The sequence below is a fragment of the Leptosomus discolor genome, chromosome 19, assembly GCF_034619465.1.
Source record: "Leptosomus discolor isolate bLepDis1 chromosome 19, bLepDis1.hap2, whole genome shotgun sequence".
NCBI lineage: Eukaryota > Metazoa > Chordata > Aves > Leptosomiformes > Leptosomidae > Leptosomus > Leptosomus discolor.
In genome coordinates, this window is record NC_141409.1 from 4,145,575 (window position 1) to 4,165,933 (window position 20,359).

Below are 20,359 nucleotides of genomic sequence, written 5' to 3' on the forward strand. Positions count from 1 at the left end.
TGCAGGTCCTGTAAGAGCCTTCGAACCACTGTTGTGGCCTGTGGTGGTTTCAGGCTGCAGGCTTGCTCACCTGCAACATGATGTCTTGTGTCAGTGTGGTGTTGCCATGTGCAAGAATCGGTGTGTGTTGCCCCAAGTGCTGGTGTGCTCTGCTGTAGGATGGGTAGGTGAGCAGGAGCATGTTCTCATGATGTCCCGTAGAAAGTTACCAAACGGCACGCTATAGGGTGGCAAAACCAGTGACTTGTTAATATTTTGTACCTAGAGGTTTCCTCTCTTGACTGGGTCTACCCTTCATGGTTAAACTTGTAACCTACATCATCGAACAGCATCACCTGGATGTTAGCACTGAGATCCAGTACTCGTTTTGGCAACTCCAGTACAATTTTACAAAGCCCTATCAGCCACCGTCACACCTGGCATGACTCTGCTGGCTGGAGAGATGATACACCAGGCTGAATTTCGTCACTGGGGTCTTTGCCAGCTGTGCCTCTGGCCAGCCAGGACCATGGCTATCACAGTCACTCAAGATCAAAACCTCTTGGTCAGTTTTACTCTTTACAGTTTTACAGAGAGTAGAGCAACCTCACCCAATTAGCAACAACCGAACGACTTCTGTTGGCTTTCAGGCAGTGTAATGCTCTCGTTTGTGTCGGTAATGTGTACATACTCTTTTGAGGAGTCCTGTCTCGAAAGACAAGCACCTAACCCTTGCGAACAGGCTGGGAACAGAGCCCTTCATCTGGTTTCCAGCATCTGTATTATATTTCCTTGCAAAGTGTGACAGCTGCTCTTCGGGAGCTGTAAGGGACCTGTGTATCTGTTGCAGACCTGTTCTCCCCAACTTTATGATTTGCTTAGATCTTTACATGTTTCTACAGTGGGTGTAAAGTGCTGTGGTTTGGGTCTGGAGGATGGTCCATCTGTTTTGTACTTCCATTTTCAATGGTAGTAAAGGACTTTATCAAGTACAGGGCCAGGGGGGAGAAAGCGAGTGGTGATGATTAGCAATGTACAGCTACCCTGGCTGCTTCTTTCCATGGACTGTAGAAGGTAGGACAGTCTGACAGCCATGAACAGATGATCTGAATTACCCCACGCTGTCCTAGCCAGAAGCGCCAATGGGAAGAAATAACTAAGGTAGGCATTAATAATACCTCCAGACCATTTCACTGGCCAGTATGACTATGAAGTGTTCAGTCTACTTCATTATAGGCTCTAGACCCATGCTGGGCTCTTTCGCAGACCTTCCTGTGAGGGTTTCTGTAGCAACAGGAAAGTATTGTTATCAGCCACTGTAAATTGCAAGGTACAATTCTGCTGCGTTTGAAGCCAATATATCTGATTTATTACCTTCTCCATTCATTGCACAGTTCCTCCATTGCTTTCCAGTCTCTGCCCACTTGGAGCGGTCTCTAGAAGGGCTCATTTCCCCACTGCATGCCTTCCCCTCACCCTTCATCACACAACCAGTTTCTCTCATTCTCATTCAGCAATCCTGCTCCTTTCTTCTAGTGCCAACTCTTGTAAGAAAAGCCCATTAGCATCTCGGCTGGAATTGATTAATCAATATGTGGTGTATTAGATCATCTTCTCCCAAACTGCCTTTTGTGCCACATGCAAAAACAGAGCTTACTATTGGGGTATTGATTTGGGGGATTGCTTTGAAAACTATTATAGTATCATTCCAGATACCCATTAATCTAGTTGGAAACAGAGGTCTGGATAAGATGCAGTTGAGTATTTGTTGTATAGTGTCAAGCCTTGTCTGAGACCCCAGCTTATGTTTTAAATGCTTGGTGGGTTCATGTTTCTGACAGATATGAGGGTCTCTGGATGGGCTGCTTGTCGGGTGGAGGGCGAGTGGTGTGTGTCGTGCTGTAGGACCACCAGACGGTGTTCATGTAACTGGTGCCAGCAGCCATGTCTGCCCCCTCGCCCTTGGCCCTGCCCTGCATGCTGTGTCACTGCCTCCCTGTGCTGCTCTGCTTGCTGAGGAGCTGGCTGTGCTTTTGCAGGTTAGTAGCTGAGACAAGTTGTGCGTGGAGAAGACGTACTCTGTGCAGCCCGTAAATTTTTTTACAGCTTAAGTCATCTGCTGTTTTCTGGCCACTTGGCTTTCATCTTGTTTTTTTTTTCTGTGCCTACTCTTAGCTCATCAAATTTAAAAACGAAACAAAAGCCCAAATCGTGCTGCAGCAATGACTGAAAACCCAGCATGGTGGGTGTTTGTGGATGCTGTTGTCAGACTGTGCAGAGGTAACAGCAACGCAACCAGTCTGTCCGTCCAGCACCAGTCAGTTCAGCAACTGCACATGAATGCTGCCTGAATCAGCTGGATCCCTACTGGACCCATCCTGGGTTGATATGGGAAGAAGCTGGAAGATGCTGCCTCTCACATGCAGAACCTGAATGTGTCAGAGTCGTCCTCCTTGATTTGCGGAGGACAGGTAGTAAGCCAGCATATTTAGGCTCAGAAAATGGGTGAATGTCAGAGGTTATTACTAGTTCATGAAGCTCTGATTCACCATTTGGGTTCTCCACTGCTGAGGAGAATGTTTTTGGCCAGGAAAATTTTGCAATGGTGGAGCTAGTTTCCCTGCCAGCCCCAGCCTCTGGTCTCCGCAAGGAAACCAGTGTTCCCCTGATGCGGGATACTCGCCAGAGCTGAGCTGTGAACCTGCTTTCAATGTTTTAGCTTAATTAAGATACGCAAAAGGCTGTGGGACCACAAGAGGCAAGATGCAGTCTATGTAAACTGTGATTATGCATTAGCAAGATCTAAGGCCGGTGCTTTTTCTCCCACTAACCAGAAAGCGGGGAAGACTGCTGTTCCCCAGGCTTAGCAGAGCCCTTCCTTCACCACTCCCTTTGTGTCCTCACTGCCACATGTTGGCTTTAGTTGAGGTAGATTTGTTGCCTTGCTTGTGCAAACCCTCTCCTTCCTGCTGTTAAAGCAGACAGCCCCACATGGGGATCGTTCTTAGGGCTGAAATCCTTTTGATGCCAGGCAGTCTAGGACAGAGGCCCGTTAGGGGGAAGTTGAGGTTATGGACTGCTTCCTTAATGGGCCAGTCATTTACTTCTGGAAAATGGTGATTGATTGATCACTCTGCATCAGTAGCACTTTGTTGCTGCTTCTCTTTTCCGTTTGTTGCAGGGTGTTCAGAAGAATTAGGTTTTTTAGTTTGTAATGGTGCTGGCTGGGGTCAGCTGCAGAGTGAGACATGCTTTACCAGTTCAGCATTAATTTAACCAGGGGAGAGAGTTTGCTCTGTCCTGAAAGCAGCTTTAAGACTGAAAAGTTGGTCTGTGGTGGCATCAGGCAAGCTGAACAGTTTGGTGGAGTGATGTTCAGGAAAGAGGGAGCTTGGGCTTGAGTTTGATGGTTTGGCTCAGGTCTTTCCAAAGTGAGAGGTTTGTTGTGAAGGGTTCTTCAGTCATTTCACAGAATCACAGAATGTTAGAGGTTGGAAGGGACCTTGAAAGACCATCTAGTCCAACCCCCCTGCCAGAGCAGGACCATCTAGAGCAGATCACAGGACCGCGTCCAGAAGGGTTTTGAATGTTTCCAGAGAAGGAGATGCCACAACCTCTCTGGGCAGCCTGTTCAGTGCTCTGTTACCCTCACAGTGAAAAAGTTTTTCCTTATGTTAATGTGGAACCTCCTGTTGCACCCATTGCCCCTTGTCCTGTCACTGGCCATCACCAAGAAGAGCCCAGCTCCATCCTCCTGACACTCGCCCTTCACGTATTTATAAACATTGATGAGGTCACCCCTCGGTCTCCTCTTCTCCAAGCTCAAGAGACCCAGCTCCTGCAGCCTTTCATCGTAAGGGAGATGTTCCACCCCCTTCGTAACCTTTGTGGCTTTGTGCTGGACTCTTTCAAGCAGTTCCCCGTCCTTCTTGAACTGAGGGGCCTAGAACGGGACGCGATATTCCAAAGAACTGAGATTACTTTATACATGGTCCAGATGCAGTCTTCCTACAGATTTAGAGGAAAATAGCATCAAAGGCTAGGCTTTGCAGGAAGTAATCTACCTTGCAAATATTCACTATGAGGTGCTCCTCATAAGACATGTTTTCCAGACATTTTCGTTGCCCTTCTCTGGACCCACTCCAGCACCTTAATGTCTTTCTTATACTGTGGTGCCCAAAACTGGACACCAAGGTGTGGTCTCACCAGTGCTGAGTACAGAGGCACAATCACTTCCCTGCTCCTGCTGGCCACACTTTTTCTGATACAGAGAAAATAGTGCTGGTCACACTGTTTCTTTCACAGAGTTTCATTTTAATTAGGACCAGTGAAAGCTTTCTAGCAAGACTTTATCTGGAAGGTCGTTTATGCTTGAAGCAAAAAGACTGAATCATTAGTTGGGTGCAATGCTTTAAGAATGAGCCGGGGAAAACTCCTTTCTGAATCAGCAGCACAATTGCATCAGAGCACTTGCTCCAGAGAAGCACTTCTGTGAGCTGCAGATTTGTCAGCTGGGGCCTGTTTCTACTCAAAAAGTCCAAGAAGCAACAGGTGATTTAGGAAAGTTGCTGTGTCCTGAGAGGATAGGGAAGAATCTTTTCTCCAGCAAATGGAATCACACCTGCTTCAGGGCTTCAGCGTGATCTGGGAATGCATTGAAACAGAGCAACTGAACTGTTTTGCTCAGTGTGGGAGTGCTCAGTGTGGCATTGTGAGCAGTTTTTCAGTCTAATCCAGTGCAGACAGATCAGAGATCCCTGAAGTACAGGCAGAGCATCTTCTGGACAGTGAAATTCAGGGAAAAACCTACCTAGAGCACCACTCGCTGTGGGCAGCAATGCTGCTCAAGAACAACATGCCCTAGAATAGCAAACCTGACTTCGTTTTCTGCGAGTGGAACTAGTTTCGTCTCGGGCTGGTGCAGCGACAGGAGTCGTGCCTCTCGGCAATGTGCAGCAGCCCCTGCACGGGGCTGGTGCAACCGTTCTGCGTCCTCGTTCGGCGGTGCTGACACAGGCGCTGCTGCTCGAGGGGGGGGCACGTTCTGCAGCACGTGGTGTTCACCTGGAGCATCACACAGGGATTGGGGGTGATGTGAGACAGCAAAGGTGGCTGTGTCCACTCTGATTGTGCCTGAGGGGAGCCATTTCTGAGGTAAGTGGTAACTGGTGACCAGATTACTTCTTGGGACCTTATGTAAATTCATTCATTAGTTGCCATGAAGTATTTTAGTATGCTAAGTATTACCATACTGCACTTGTTATCAAGTTTTAAGCATAGCTGTCTGACAACAACCAGTGGCTGCCAGAGCTTGAGGATATTAGCATTGCTGAGGGAGGACAACATTTCCAGTGACGGCCACATTTCGAAGTTCTTGGCAAACTAAGGTGCAGAGACTGGATAAGAAAACTGAGGATCAGTATTGGGGACAAATACAGAGGTGGGAGGAAGTAACGCAGATGTTTAGCAGGAGAAACCTTGGATCTGAGTCCTTCTGAGTCCTGATCTTCCTCCAGATCTAGTTTTCAAATTCCACAACGGTATTTTAGATCATCTTGTTTACATGCTTAGTGTTAGTGAATGACAATGATTCATCTATTGCATATTGCTAATACAGGCTATTTGGAGGTGTAAAACTTTTTAAAAAGGCAGTAGTATGACTCCTCATTTCCTATTCTATAGCAGTAGTTCTCAGTTTTTCTCATGCAAGAACCTTATTGTCCAACCTGAAACGCTCTCCTGCCATAGATCCTGATTGCCATGGGAAGCTCACCTTGTTTGCAAAGTGAGAAAAGCCTGGAAAGTCTTCTGCCTGCCCATGAATTCCCCAATTAAAACAATTCTTTTACTCTGCTAAGTAGAAGCATTCATTACAAAGCCTGTAACCAGAGGAGAGGCACACTGGTAGCCTTCAGTGAGATAGCTAGGGTAGACCTAGCACTATAGCTGTGGTTAGCTTGGAGTGCAATGCTTTCCTTTGGATGCTCAGTGAGTTAGGAAGGGTTTTGAGCTCCTTGCTGTGGTTGTTATGCAGCCAGCACTGTTTGAGCTAGCTGGTCCATACACCTCTATGAGATGTAGTCCTTTTCAGTGGAGGTGCAAGATGAGCTTCCAAGGAGCTGAGGAGTGTGGTTTGTGGTGCCAGTTCTCCTACAGAAAACCATGGGTCAAACCTGATTCATCTGAAATTGGCAGAAGTCTTGATTCAAAGAGCTGGGTTTTCACCTTTTATCTTTTCTCTGCAAGAGTTCAAAGATACATAGTGGAATTTGCTTTGCAAAACAGGGACTACTTGCAGGAAAGGAGAAATGTCAAAGTGTACACTCATTCTCTTTTGATCTTAATGGCAAGAGATTTTTATGTTTCTTCTATTTTCTACTGACAAATATTAGTGTCTGGTGGGTATTTCAAGACTGTGGACTGTGTCTAACCTAATATGCTTGTAAGTAGGAATGAACAGTTCAAATACAATGTAAGTCTGCCCTAAATTGGATCCAAACTAGAACTTTACCCTCACTGAATTTAGAATAGCTTATGATTCACTTGGTATTTTTCATTCCCCTTTGTGTCTTTGAATTTCTTGATTCCTATAACGATACAGAAATGGAAGGCTGGAATATAATTATTGTTCTATTTCCAGCCCAACCTAGAGATGGTTTTGTTGGTGGGATGCTGGACATGCTGGGGCTCGTAGGGTCAGAAGAGAATCTGTTTGACCCAGTTGTTTGGAGAGCTCACATAGGCCTTTCTGGGGGCATTTATCTATAAACACTGAACCATTGACACTTGGTATCCATCAGTCACAACTGTGAGTTGAGGAATCCAAGGTGATGTTCCTCAGGAGGAGTTTGGATGTGACCAGCACTGGCTGCCTGGATCATGAGATGGTTTTCTGTGCAAAACCCTCCAGGAGGTGGAGGAAGGTTGAGTACACGTGGATGTGCAACAGAAAGCAGAAGGGAAATACATAACGTAAAGCAGCATCCCCTCATCTTGGAGACTTGGATTAAGGTTCCTCTTGGCTCACTGCCTGCTTGTGAGGTTCTTCCTGGACTCGAGAGCCCCCACACATTCAAGCACCTCTTGCTGTTGTCGACCGTCTGTTGGAAGTGACCTGAAGCCAGCCCACTAAAGCACAAATCCTTAATTGCTAGATACTGAGATGGATGAGAATAAATGAGGTTTTGTTTACAGTGATATTTGTGCGTCCTGGGGCTGACAGCCTGAAGTGTTAGTGGCTGAGGGGATTTGTGACGGATTCAGTCTCCTATAGTTACTCTTTGTGCATGTCTGTGTGTATCAGCTCTCCTTGTTCTGAAATAACATATTGAGGAACAAAACTGTTTAGTCAGCAAAATTGTGAGCAGATAGGAAAAAGGGCAAAAAATTGATGAAGTGCTTTCCTTCCATTATGGTAACAGGAAGAATAAGCACAGGGAAAGGTTTTGTTTTCCCACTCTGAATCACACAACGTATTTCTGATATATTTCTGATATGGCCATAGCCCTGCTGGAGATCTAATAATGCAGCACACTGGGAAGTGAGGAGCAAGCAGATGAAAAAAAAACAAACAATGATAAAGCAAGCAATGCTTAGAGGTGTGTGAAGAAACGTGCCACCACAGTCTCGTCTGTAGCAAAGAGCTTGTTCTGACTTCTCAGCTTTTTAGAGCATCCCAGAGCCAAGAGCACACAGCATCTGCCTAACAGCAGGGTTACACATATACTGTAAAATTTCCCATAGCCTTGTCCTGGGGAGAGATTACCCTTAGGACCTGGTGTTTACCACTGCTGAACTTTTCTTGTCACTGTGTATTTGCTCTTGGAAATGCACTGAGTGCCAAGGGAGATTCCTGGGACCAGGCGCTGTGTTACGGAGCCAGCAGTGCACAGGTGATGTGCTGGTGTTGTGCACTCACGGTGGAGATGGGAGCTGAGCTCCTGTGCTGTGCTGAGGTGCTGTATGGATGTAATTGTGCTCTCGTTCTCCCTGCAGTTTCATAAAGAAGAGAATATCCCCTAATGTTATTAGTGTTCGATTGCATTCACTGTTGAGTTAGGATGACTTTAATTTGCTGATAAGGATCAGCCATCTTATATGTGCACACAAAGGTGATAGGTAATTCCCAATCTCTCGCTACTGCTGTGGGGCTAACGTTGATTTCTTGTGTTTCAGTATCAACAATCCCTTGCAGAAAAGTTGAACAGCTATGGCAGGATTAGGAGCAGGCAGCCAAGAGCCTGGCAGCAGCTCTGACTGCAGGATTGGTGTGATAATGAATAGCTGGGGGAGAAGAAGGGAAGAGCCTAGACTGTGGATTGGTACTTTTGCAGAACAAAGAGTTCTGGAAGTCTGCAGAAGGCAGGGACTGACTTAGGGATGACCAAGCCCTTGCAAGAAAAACACAGAACAAATCAGCCAAACTATTAACTTGAGCACAAAATTGCGTTGGAAATTCTGGCTGGAGACTCACCATGTGTGAAACCCATCCCAACAGAGAGAGCCTGCATGTGGCCTGTCCATTGCCCATGTCCCACTTCTTACACCACTTCTGAGGTTTTGAATGGGTTGATGCATAGACCTTCTTCCGGCTGGTTCTGGAGGTGTGGATTTCACCCATGTTTCCTTCTGGTTTTAAGCCTGTTCTCTCCCATGATGTTGTTACAACACAGGTCTTGCTGGAGTGGCAGGGAGGTTTATAATTATGTAGAAGAATGAGTCTTTTAGGTCAAAGTTCATTTACTTAGATTATCATTATCGCTTGTGTGTGACAGTCATCTAGTTCTCAGCATCTTTCCCAAGTTTCAAAAATTCTTGTATAGAGTCCCCTACAACCTGTGCCCTGCTGCCAGGTGGAAACCTAGTGGCGTAAAAATAACCAAACATCTCTGTGCCTGAGAACCCTTCCTAGAGCTCCTAGAACTCCCTGCCCAAACTGTCCCGAGCATCTTGCTCTTGATCAGCAGGTGGACTGCATTTCTCATCTTCCAGTCCCCTAGAAAGAAGACTCACACCAGGCTTTGGAGTAACATACTTGCTACTAACGAGACCTTGTCAGATATACCTGATATATCAGTATAATAAATTGATGCGTTCATCAACAGACTTGTAGTTCAGCTGAGAAATCCCTTGGAGATAACTGAAGAAGCAGCAGAAGTTTTCCCTGCCCAGCTGAACTGCTCTGCTGGCCCCTGTGAGAGAAAAGCACATGGTAAATGGAGGATTCTGTACAACTGACGGATCCTATGAAGAATGATGAGCTGTCAGTACAACAATCCTATACCAGTCTAAATTCTGCCTTGGCTGTTATCCATTTACTCATGCGTTCCTCCTGGGTTTTGGAGCGACATGGGGCCTGTTTGCCAAAGGGCTGAACTCCTGGGTCTTTTGGGGATGCGGTGTTACCACGTGACAGGCTTTGCATGCTTCCTCATCTGGAAGTTTTTGCAGAAATTCAAAGATATTGTTATAGAAAATGTGGAGCATGTCCAAGGCTAAAATGGCTTTGAAATATTTAGGTGCCAAGATGGGTGCAATGCATGCCTCTGACCACGCGTGGGTCTCCATCTGTCTGGAAACACAGACTGTCTGACCCTGTGCCTGCATGGATGTTCTCTCTAAGGCTAGAAGGATTAGGACATTTCAGCCCTGATTCAGCAAATCACCCTGTTCAGAAAAGCACTTGAGCAAATGTGTAAAGCTGAGCAAGAGTTGAAATGCCTCACTGAATCTTCTGCATTTTATTTAATGTCTTGGTGAAGGTATATTCAAAATGACTGTGGGTTGGCCACCTCCAGGTTTAACAGGAGACGTTTAAGATATGCAGCAGGAGAGTGACATATATCATACAAACTTAAAGAGCCCCTTCACAGAGCAATTGCTCTCTGAAAAGAAATTAAAATCTCTCCAAATAACAGCTTAATTGTCAGTGCTTGCCAAGAAGTGAAAACTCCAGCTGAAGACATTCACTTGCAGCTTGACAACATTATAGCATCGAGGGTACAAGCAGCTCTCTTAACGTGCCCAACAATCACTTTCCTACACAGGATGAAAAAGGCAGCTGTGTGCTTTCAGAAGTACGCCAGTGTGCCTGTGCCATGACTGCTACATCTGTGGTTGGAGTGGAAGAGAATAACAGAACACTTCTAAGAAAACAAAACCCAAAGACTTTATTTGCTCTTGTAGTTCCTACAGCAACCTGAAATACCTGGGGCTAGGTGCTCTGATGGAAGAGGCTGGCTGTGTGCGGGCTCTGGGAGAAAGTCTTTGCTCTTTAATCTACAGACCACGTGCCCTGGGGTACAGGAGAGGAACAAATTCAGGCTGCTGTAATGGGTACAATATTGGTGTATTTGTGTGGCGTTGTGTCTGGACAACTTGGTGGTGGGACAGGTAGGATACTCGGTGTGTGGGTACAAGCCAGTTCAGGGGGTGCTGGGCTTAGGGAACGCCACAGGTTGGTGCTATCAGGGCTGTTTTCTGTGTTGTGTCACCAGCAGAGAAGACAGAGAAGGGTCTGCTGGTGTAGAGGTCATCTATGGTCAATCTGCTGGCATAAGTCATGAGGGTGCTACAACAAGGTGCATGTTGAAGCTGCCCCTTGCCAGAAGGTGCCATTGTTCTCCTTTGCCTGCCTTCAGGGTCAGCACTGTTGACATTCTAGCCTCCTTCCTTCTTTTTATACAATCACAGAATGGTTTAGGTTGGAAGGGCCCTTTAAAGATCATCTAGTCCAACCCCCCGGCAAAGAGCAGGGACCCCTTCCACCAGATCAGGTTGCTCAGAGCCCTGTCCAACCTGGCCTTAAATGCTTCCAGGGACAGGGCATCTATCGCCTCTCTGGGCAACTTTTTTTTTTCTCCAACAGATAAAATTCCCAACACTATAGAGACTCTGAAATAGGAAATTTTTAATTCAATTTTTTTTTTTTCCAGAAGCATTTTCTTATTCTTTCTTGTGTTCTTTGTGCCAAAATCCAGCAAACACTGCGAATCCCTTGCAAGAAGCAAACTTCCCAGTCACTGTGGAAAGCAGGATAACTGATCATGAAACAAGAGAAACTCTAGATCAAAGTCACCTTGCCTAGTGTCCAGACCGAAGAGTCGTGCACAAGTGAGAGAGTTCACCTGCATGGGTTTGTAGCCACGCAAGAGCTCGGGGTACAGCCCTAGCGGCTGGAGAGCTCGCTTTGGCTGTTGTGGTGGAAGTACCAGTTGTCATTTAGCTGGTTTAAAAATATTTGCTCATTTGTTTGTGAACAGAGAAGCAGGTAAATGTGGAACAACTTTCCTGCGCAGAGCTTGTAGTGCTGTAGCAATGCTGGTACCAGCCGCCGAGCTCACCGGCCAGAGGTCAGCTCCTTGCAGGGTCGGGGAGCGATTATAGACGTAGACTGCAACGTGGTGAGACCTTCCAGGAGTGGAGAGCAGTGCCTGCACAGCTGCTCCCTATGGCACGGGGGGAAGGCAAGAGAAAAAAGTGGGTTGTTCCCATAGTTCTGACCAGATGTTTCCTAAACAAGGCAGGTGTAACTTGAAGCATTTGATACCATGTTTTAATAACAGTTAAGTCACTTGCTCATCAACACAGTGACAAAAAAGCTGGGTGTATCTGCTTAGTTTAGGGTTGGTTAGATTGTTTGTTAGTGTGGTCTGTGGCAAAACCTTTTGTTGTTCAGCAGTGTCCCTCCCAGCAAAGACTCTTGGAATACAGAGAAGAGCAGCTCTGGGACAGTCTCATATCATAATTTTCTGCAAACATAATGAATTTACACTGTAGTAAATATTTTCACACTTAAATTTGGAATTTCACAGACAGATTTCATTCAAATTTGGAACAATTTGGCAAGACTTATGGTTAAGATTTTTTTTTTTTTTCCTCTGTAGCAGACAGTCCTTTTCTATTTAAAATAGAAAAAAAAAAACTTGTGAAACATCTTTAGATGGAGCTGAGAGGATTGTGACCAACTGTTTGTTGTTGTGTTTGTTCAAAACAGGGAAATGGTAGTGATAAAATGGCTTTGGACTCCTCCCCTGAGAAGTAGGGTTTGCATTGACAAAGGACTGTTGGACGTGGGGGCTTTGCTACGCTCTGAAGTTTGCATGATTGAGGTCTCGGCTCCAGCTAGTTCTGCGCGCTGTAGGTGTATCTGCAAGGATATTTTCTGCTTATAAATAACTAGAGGAGAAGCTGTACTGTTGGAGGTAGTCTCATTAGAAGACAAAATGAGAAGGTGGCCTAACCTAAATAGATCGATACTCTGCTCAATCCCAATCCTCTGTTGAAGAATGCATGCATGTAATAGCCTATTGCTATATTTTATACAATGGAATCAGGGCTTCAATTAATTTAAACAGTTTTCTGCTCTTGGAAATTTCTTGGCAAGTTTTTGCCAGCACTGTTTAGAGGGAAAATCGGGAAGAATGTAGATCTGCATTTAGGATGATGAGGAAGCCTGCTCATTATTCGTAGGACTGTTGTTATCTACAGTGATTTTGGGCATTGACCCACAATTTCCTATGTTCAAAGTCACAAAATGATTGAGTACTGGATTGTTTCAGTGTTCTGGGAATTGGTCCATGTGACTGGCTCTGTCTTGCTGAGTTAGGGGCTGCAGGCCACAGGGGCTGCTGAGTGGCAGGAAAAGTTTATTCTGCATCTACTCACTAGAACAACAAAACCTATGTTTTGGTCTGAATGCACCCTTATCCTTATCTAAGTATCACATGTATCCATGAGCAACCAAACTGAACAAAGCTTTAGATACATGTGTCTGTGTATACATAAGTGTGTGTATTTCTCCCTCCTTATGGCTTTAGGAGTACATTTAGGGACAGCTTTGGCTCTTCAATGGAAGACAGCAAAGACAATGAAAGCCAGATACCAGAAGCCTCACTGGTTGGCTTTGCAGTATAAGAAAAAACATCAAGAGAGCACTGAATTTATTCTAAGTATAACTTGACTTACCATGAGTCTTCTCAGGCAATGAATGACATGTGAAGCACTCTTGCTTTCCAAACTTAAAAGCAGTGCCTATTTTTCCAGGAGCAACCCTTTCTCAAACTCTGCACAACCCAACCCTAATAGCCTCTGTGTTAACCTTGTGTGGGGACCTGGCAGTGCTCTCTCCCCTTTCTCAGAAAACAGAACTTGGTTGCAGGCAGAGAGGAAAGAAACTTGAAGATAACTACGGGAGGCACCTGCAGTGCTAGTTTGAATCATAGGGTATCTTGGAGTTTTGCTGGATGCATTGGTTGCCCCCTTAGCATCTCAGTCTGAGTCATGTTTAGGTGAAACTGTATTAATTACTTGGTCTTGCTAGCTACTTGGCTTTTAGATTTATGATGAACATTGAACGCAGGTAAGGAAGGTTTGCTCTTTGTTAGACGTTGCTTTTGAGGGCAGTGAGATAAATAGGTCTGGCTGGGTATGGATCCCCCATGGCACTGCTGGGTGACCTGCGGGCTGAGTGCTGTGGTCATCAGCAAGGCAGTGCCTTGGTCTGCTATCACAGCTGAAGACTGCTAGCCAGCCAAAAGGTTTTGGGGTTGCAGGTAGCCCACGAGATGCATTTGGGTGCCTCTGGTTACAGCTTTGGTCTTTCTGGGCTCTGTTTACTAACTTGCCGTGTGACCTTGCAGAAGGTGCTCACCAATGTAAAACACATGTTCTGGACAGCTTCAGTGCCATAACTGCCCTGTGGGGTTCACAGGGTGGCCGGTTGTGCGATTGCTGGGGTAATGCTTTCTCCTGAGTACCCCCACCATAGGCCTGACCTTCCTTGTCATGAATGTGCATTACCTGTCTGCATCAGGAATTGCCTAGACTAAGTTCACATGCATCATTAAAGTCCACAGCTGTTTGAAAATAACAGAAAAGGGAGATCACAAAAAAAAAAAAGATTAAAAATATAAGTAGAGTCCCTTGGCCAGCCTGTAATTTTCGACAGTGAAAGAGCTTTCACAGTGCCAGGCAGGCAGGCACGCTCATGAATAAAGCAGCTGAGTGAGTCCACACTAGCTGGGGAAAGAATGAATTTTTTATCAAGAAATCCTGTTAGCATATTTATGTATTGATTTATTGGTGCCATAAGCCTTTGGATCAAGGCATAAAACATCAGCGTTTTTGCCTTTTTCAGTCTCCCCGTCTCTGTAAGGCTGGAGAAGGGGAGAAACAAAGGGAAGGATTTGCTTCTATTTAAGCTTGGCTGAATTAACATTATTACTGCATGTAACGACTATAGTTAAAACATGTTCATACACGGCTAGCAGTATTGTAGCAAAATTAAAATGCTGCCAGCTTCTAGGATTTTACAGAGAGTCTTCTGGTATTCGGGTTGATTTTATGCATTTGGATGCTTTCCTCTGAAAGACAAGCTCCTGGATTTATGTGCTCGAGAGAATTATAGCTCCCTTCCTCTCTTATTTGGGACTTCCTAACTCTTGTCATTGTAAAGAAAAGCTAGAAAATTTGAATCCTGAAGTATCAAAAACCAAAGGGCTAATTATCTAGGTGTATGTATTTATTTTTCCTTTTGTATGTATGTATTTTTCATTTTTTAAACAATTATCTCCTCCGCTTGAGGCTTCTGCCTGGATTTCCTGCCCCATAGAAAATGATGGCAGCTTTGCTGTGTTGTTTGATGTTGTGAAGATATCTCTTGAGCTGCCTTTCCCTCTCTGTTTTTACTGCCTGATAGTGAAAGGGATTTCTCTTTGTGCAACAGAAGACATTGTTATGGTTTGTGATGGGGGTAGATGTGCTTCACCTTATGTTTAGGGTACCTGCATGTCCACTGGGGAAGCGTAAGGAACACGTATCGCACTTGTTGCCTGAGCGCTGTGTGTTCAATTTTCAAACGTGCTGTGGTTGTTGTTTTGGACCCTTTGGGTGTCAGGGCAGCCCCACAGGGCGAGGGGATGAGCAGACGGAGAGGGGTAGCTCTGGGACTGGATGGGAGCAGCATGGCTGTGTTGGGGAGGGGGTAACCAGCCCTATGGAGTAGCAGCAAGACCTGCATTACCATCTCTGCAGAGCAGCAGCTCAGTCTGGTGGTTTCTCTGGCAGAACATCGGGCAGGACGCCTCCAGAGCTGGGCTGCTGCGTGGCATGGGTGGGCGCCCAGGCAGGACTGCTGCAGTGGTGCCCACTTTAGGTTTAGCGGGGGCAGGAAAAAGCACCTCTCCCAGTTACTGTGGCGGGTGTAGTGTTAAAGCCAGTTGACAGTAAGACAGTGGCTTCTGAGAATGTAAAGTGATAAATGAATGCAAGTTAAGGTATGTTTTTGGGGTGATTTTCTGAAACCAAACTAGCCCCTCTTGCCTTCTGCTCAGGTATGAGTTGCCGCTGCATTGAACGCTGCTGAACCGTGGCTGCTGCCTTTTGTGTTCTTCTGCCCTGGCCAGGCTCTTACGCAGCTTCCACCAACACCACCAAAGGGATGTTTTATCTTCAGCACCCCAAGCTCATTAAAGATTCAGCTGGGCTCTTGGTCCAAGAGCTAATCCCAGGCCTGGTGTCTCACCCCTTATCCATAGCTGGTGATGCCAAGGCTTTTAGAGTCTGCGGGAGAGGCTGGTTTTGTGTGGTTTCAGGCCAGGAGTAGTTTGCTTTTTGTTTGCAGGACATGGAATACTCCAGATTTGATTTTGATCCTGGTAGTGAACAGCTCTGTGTTCTGCTCCGCTAAACAACAAGTGTCTGTGCGGCCGGATGCAGGTGACCTCCCATTACGGGGCAGAAGGATTACCTTTGTTTCAAAACATTGTTCATTTAAGTGTTGTGAGACGCAAAGGATTTTCAGGTATTTTTCATCTGATGCCCACTTGGGGAACCAGGAGTTATGGGTGGATGTGAGGAGTAACTGGGGGGTTTGAACAAAGTGGATTGTTATTACAGCAGTGAAGTTGACTGACCTCTATGTGGAAGGTAAAAAGGAAGAGTGGAATAACTCGGCCTTCTGTGGAGAGAGGATCTTCTCAGAAAGACTGATTTGAGTGTAAATGTGCCAGGAGTTTAGAGCGATTTTTCCCAGAGAGTTCAGTTTGAGCAGGCGTGAACCTGGGGCTTGATTGCCTTTGGCCAAGGTTCGATGCGAAAAGGAGCGCAGAGGCACTGGCCTCCGAATGCTTTTCGTGCAATTGCTGGCCCTCAAGACAACTGATGCCCCATCCCAAAGGGCCCCCAGAAAACACATCCTCTGCCACAAAATCTTTCCTATTGTCCAAAACCCACTTGAGACCCACCATAAAGGCACAGGAGGCACAATTATAACACGCTGTAGGAGGAGGTCAGGAGATCCTCCAGTGTCAGGTTGTTAGCTGGATCTCCTACGGACCTTAGGGCTTCTGGAGATCCTGTCCATCCCGTGGGCACACGCATGTGGAAGCCTCCAGCTAAGGAGTTTGCCTCAAAGCATGCATAAGCAGATAAACCCACAAGAAGCAGTGTTTAAGCCTGACTCCAAATTTATCTGCAGCTTGCTGGGTTGGGGCTCTTCCGTTTTGATTCATCCCCTCTACATACAAGGGCACTTGCTTGGAATGACCTGAACCCACTGAGAACCCCAATCCAACCCTGTCTCACTGTGTGTAGCACGTGTGGGAGTGTGATTTGGGCTGATCGCTAATTTCATTAATCAACCATTTTAGTTTTATCCTTCACAGAGATGAGCACAGCAGGCAGGTGCTCGGTCATCTCCCTCCCATGGGTGGTATAACCCCTGAGCGTCGTTCGGAAACACACCTCTTTGCCAATTTAATTTTGCTCAGAAGGGTCAATCACCAACACTCCCACATCCCTGGCTGTCATGTGCCTGCAGAGCTGAACACCAGATGCTCTCTGCAAATGGACTGTAACATCTGAAAGTCAGTAACCAAAGTTATTGGACTCACTTTCTGCCAAGATCGTATTTGAACTGGAAAAGAGGCTTTTTTTTTTTTTTTTTTTTTTTTTTTCAGATTCTGGTATTTTGTATAAGCCAGCACATTGGGTCAGGACTTGAGAGATAGGACTTCTCTTGCTGCTCTGCTGGGAAATGTGGAAGCAGCTCTCCTTTCACCTGGCTGTGACCCAACTTCACCTGTAAAGCTGTGGATAGCAATGGAGACCTCAGTGCAGGGTTTGGTGGTGTTTCTGGGTGAAAAAGGCTATGTAAGACTTAAAAGTAAAAGCCTTTTAGAAACTTTTGTGGGTTTTTTGTTTTTTTTTTTTTCTTCTTCTGTTTTCAATTGATCCAAGACATGTGGGGAAGAAAATGTAGGAAAAAAGGAGAAAAATTAATATTTTTGAAAAGTAATAAATTTTAATACCTTTTTGGTAACTGAATAAATGGCCTCGAGAAAAACTATTTCACAGCTCTACTGAATGAGATGTTCAGGTATGACTTTCTCATGGAGGTGAGGAAGGTGCTATACTCCTCCTCATCTCTTCCCAGGGTGTTAGTGATGGGAGACTGAGTCCCCTTCATTGTCTCTCAGACCCAAACTTATTTCTGAAGTTTGCAATATTTTAAGAAGTTTATTCAAATTCCTCTGGTCCCCTTTTGTGGTCACCCTTGTTTAAAATAAAACCTGCCATACAGCAATGCTATTCAAGTCCTGCTAGATTTTAGGCTTGAGATTTATCTTTTTAAGGTGGAAGGTGAGTGCCTCGTGCTCTAATCTGACAAATATATTGGCCTTCACTCCACCAGGTTGAATTTTGGGGCAGAGCTATTTTCTCTAAGGTTTCCAGCAGAATGGGGTCCAGACTTTCCACCAGGGATTTTGCTTACAAATACAGTGCAAATAATAATGAATATTTCTTAATTAGAATAGGCAAAGCTTGTGCTTGACCAGAGCTATGCGTTCAGGGACTTCACATGTGAGTTAGATTTGGACTTGAACTTATGGAGCCTGTATACCTCATTCTCCCTCTGTGAAAGCACTTTGCACTTTGAAGTGAAGATCGACACTTGGGGAAGTGACCGGTTTAAATGTCATTTGAGTCTGTGACTATTTTGTGAATAGAGGGGGTTGAACTCTGAATGGCTTTTCTCAGAAAATTTGGGTTTTCTGCCCTTAAAACCTTCTTTTGCAAGGTCTGTCTGTCTCTGATGAGACACACTTACTCAGTGCTTAGAGAAAACGTGCTGGGTGAGGCAGGGCTCCATGTGCTCATTGTACATGCTTCTAATATTGTTGGTTTTATTCTTAGTAATTCCTGTGTTCACCTAATCTTAAGAATAGGAACAGATAGAAATAAATCAACCATAAATAGTGTCACTAATTAACAGTAGTGAGGAGTAAATTGTGAAAAAAGAGATGAAGAGTAAACAGAGTTCATCTCTCAAAGACAGCTGAGAGTTTACCTCAATGCAAAAGCACTTATCTAAGGGAAGATTACACTTTAATTGCCCCAAATAAGTCAGGCTCTACCATTGATTAGATTAAAGTGAGTAAACTCTAGGTGTACTATACATTTTGATTAAAAACATAGTACAGAGGTAATAGTCTGTGGTGTTTCAGCTTTGGCTGTGTCTGTCAAATCAGATTCCTTCTTTATTGAACTCCACTCTGGAAACATTTCCAAGGGATTATGTGTTAGCCTGTTAATCGTTCAGTTTTCACATTGATGGATGTCATGGTCTGAGCCCACCTGGCCAGCAGCAAAGCCCCCGCAGCCGCTGCTCACCCCTACCCCGTCCCCTGAGGGATGAGGAGGAGAAAACACAACCGAAAGGCCCGAGGGGCGAGACCCAGCCCAGGGGGGGCTCACTCACCAGCGATGGGCACGGGCAACAGGCAGACTCAACCCGGGGACAACAGCAGCAATTTAATGGACAACCGCCACCATCAAGGACAACGAGAGATACAACCAGCTCTGAACAACCACCCACCTTCCCCCCACCCCTCCCGCCTTCCCGGGCTCAGCTCTGCTCCCTCTTCCCCCCAGCAGCGCAGGGGCAGGGAATGGGGGTCCCAGCCCGGCCGGCACAAGGGCTCTCCCTGCTCCTTCCCCCGCAGGCAGAGGGGCCCTCGCAGCCCTCCCCTGCCCCACCGCGGGGTCCCTCTCCCGGCAGACATTCCCCCGCCCACCGCCCCAACGCGAGTCCTTCCCGCGGGGCCGCAGCTCCCCAGAGCCGCCCCAGCGCGGGGCCCTCCCGGGGCTGCCGCCCTCCCACCGACGGGCGGCTCCAGCGCGGGCTGCCTCGGAGCCACGGCCTGCTCCGGGCCCGGCCCCTGCTCCGGCCCGGGGCCCTCCGCGGGCTGCAGGGCCACGGCTGGGCCGCCGCTGGGCTCCAGGGGCTGCGGGGGCTCGGCCGCCCTCGTACCGCGGGCCGCAGGGGAGCCTTTGCTCCGGCACAGCCGCCCTCTGCCCCCTCACTGACCCGGGTGTCCGCAGGGCTGGGTCTCTCCCGTCCCCTCCTCTCCTCCGCTCACCGACAAAGAGCCACGAACAAACAACTCCTCAACAGGTTCTTTCACTTTTAAACCGAGTTATTCGCAGAGGCGCCACTGGCCTGGCCTTGGCCAGAGGCGGGTCCGAAATTGGAGCCGGGGGAGCTTCTCGAAGGCTCTGTAGCCCCCTCCCCTGTTACCAAACCCCGCCGGACACCAACCCACCACAGTGGACAATGTGCTGAGCAAAGCGGTGGCAGAATTTCTTCCTTGGAGAGCCAGGGCAATCGCCTCAGGATTGCTGCTCCTGTCAGAAGTGGCTGAAAGAAGAAACTCCTGTAAGCAGCAGAATGGCTCCTTGTTCAGAGGTAGAGAGAGTTGTTTTGTTGCTCTATGGGTAAAAAAGTCTAAATGGGTTTCTAACAGCTTGAAGAGCCCAAAGCGGCGTCTTTGCACAGCCAGGCGACCCTATCTGGAGATCTGCTGGCAGGACCAGGCTAGACCTTGCTCTGGGATTTTGTTACTCAGGTTGATGCATGTACACGATGGTCTGTGCCTTTACACTTCTGTAGATGCTGCCCTTATGGTCTCATTTAAAGCTCCAGAGTCACAGAAGAACACCTATAAGTGTATTTTGGCTGCCTTTAGGTGCTGGCAGAGGAGCTCTGGTGAAGGCTGCTGTACAGCTACACTCTTTGAGAGGTGCCTGCCACCCGTAGCAGAAGGGAATTTGACCCTGAGCTATGAAGCTTGGAGTGTGTTTCTATAGCTCCAGCTGTGAGCAGGAGTGAATTTGCATCATGGTAACTGCACCCACGGAGGTGCGGATGCAGAAGGGCGTCTGCTGTGGAGGGTTAGTCCCCCCTTTATGGGCACTGCCCAGCAGTTGTCCTGCACTGACACCCTGCCCTGTGCAGCGGCTTCCTGAGTGCAAGTCAAAGTCATCAGGATGTCTGCATAATTTATATTAATTATAGGCCATAAAGTCAGCGTGTTCACTG

General features: G+C 46.7%; 1 protein-coding gene across 1 annotated transcript in view; it reads left to right on the forward strand.

Moving 5' to 3' along the window:
- Nucleotides 1–20,359, forward strand: part of CACNA1B (calcium voltage-gated channel subunit alpha1 B) — a 301,213-nt gene that overhangs the window by 113,864 nt on the left and 166,990 nt on the right. The window lies entirely within an intron of this gene.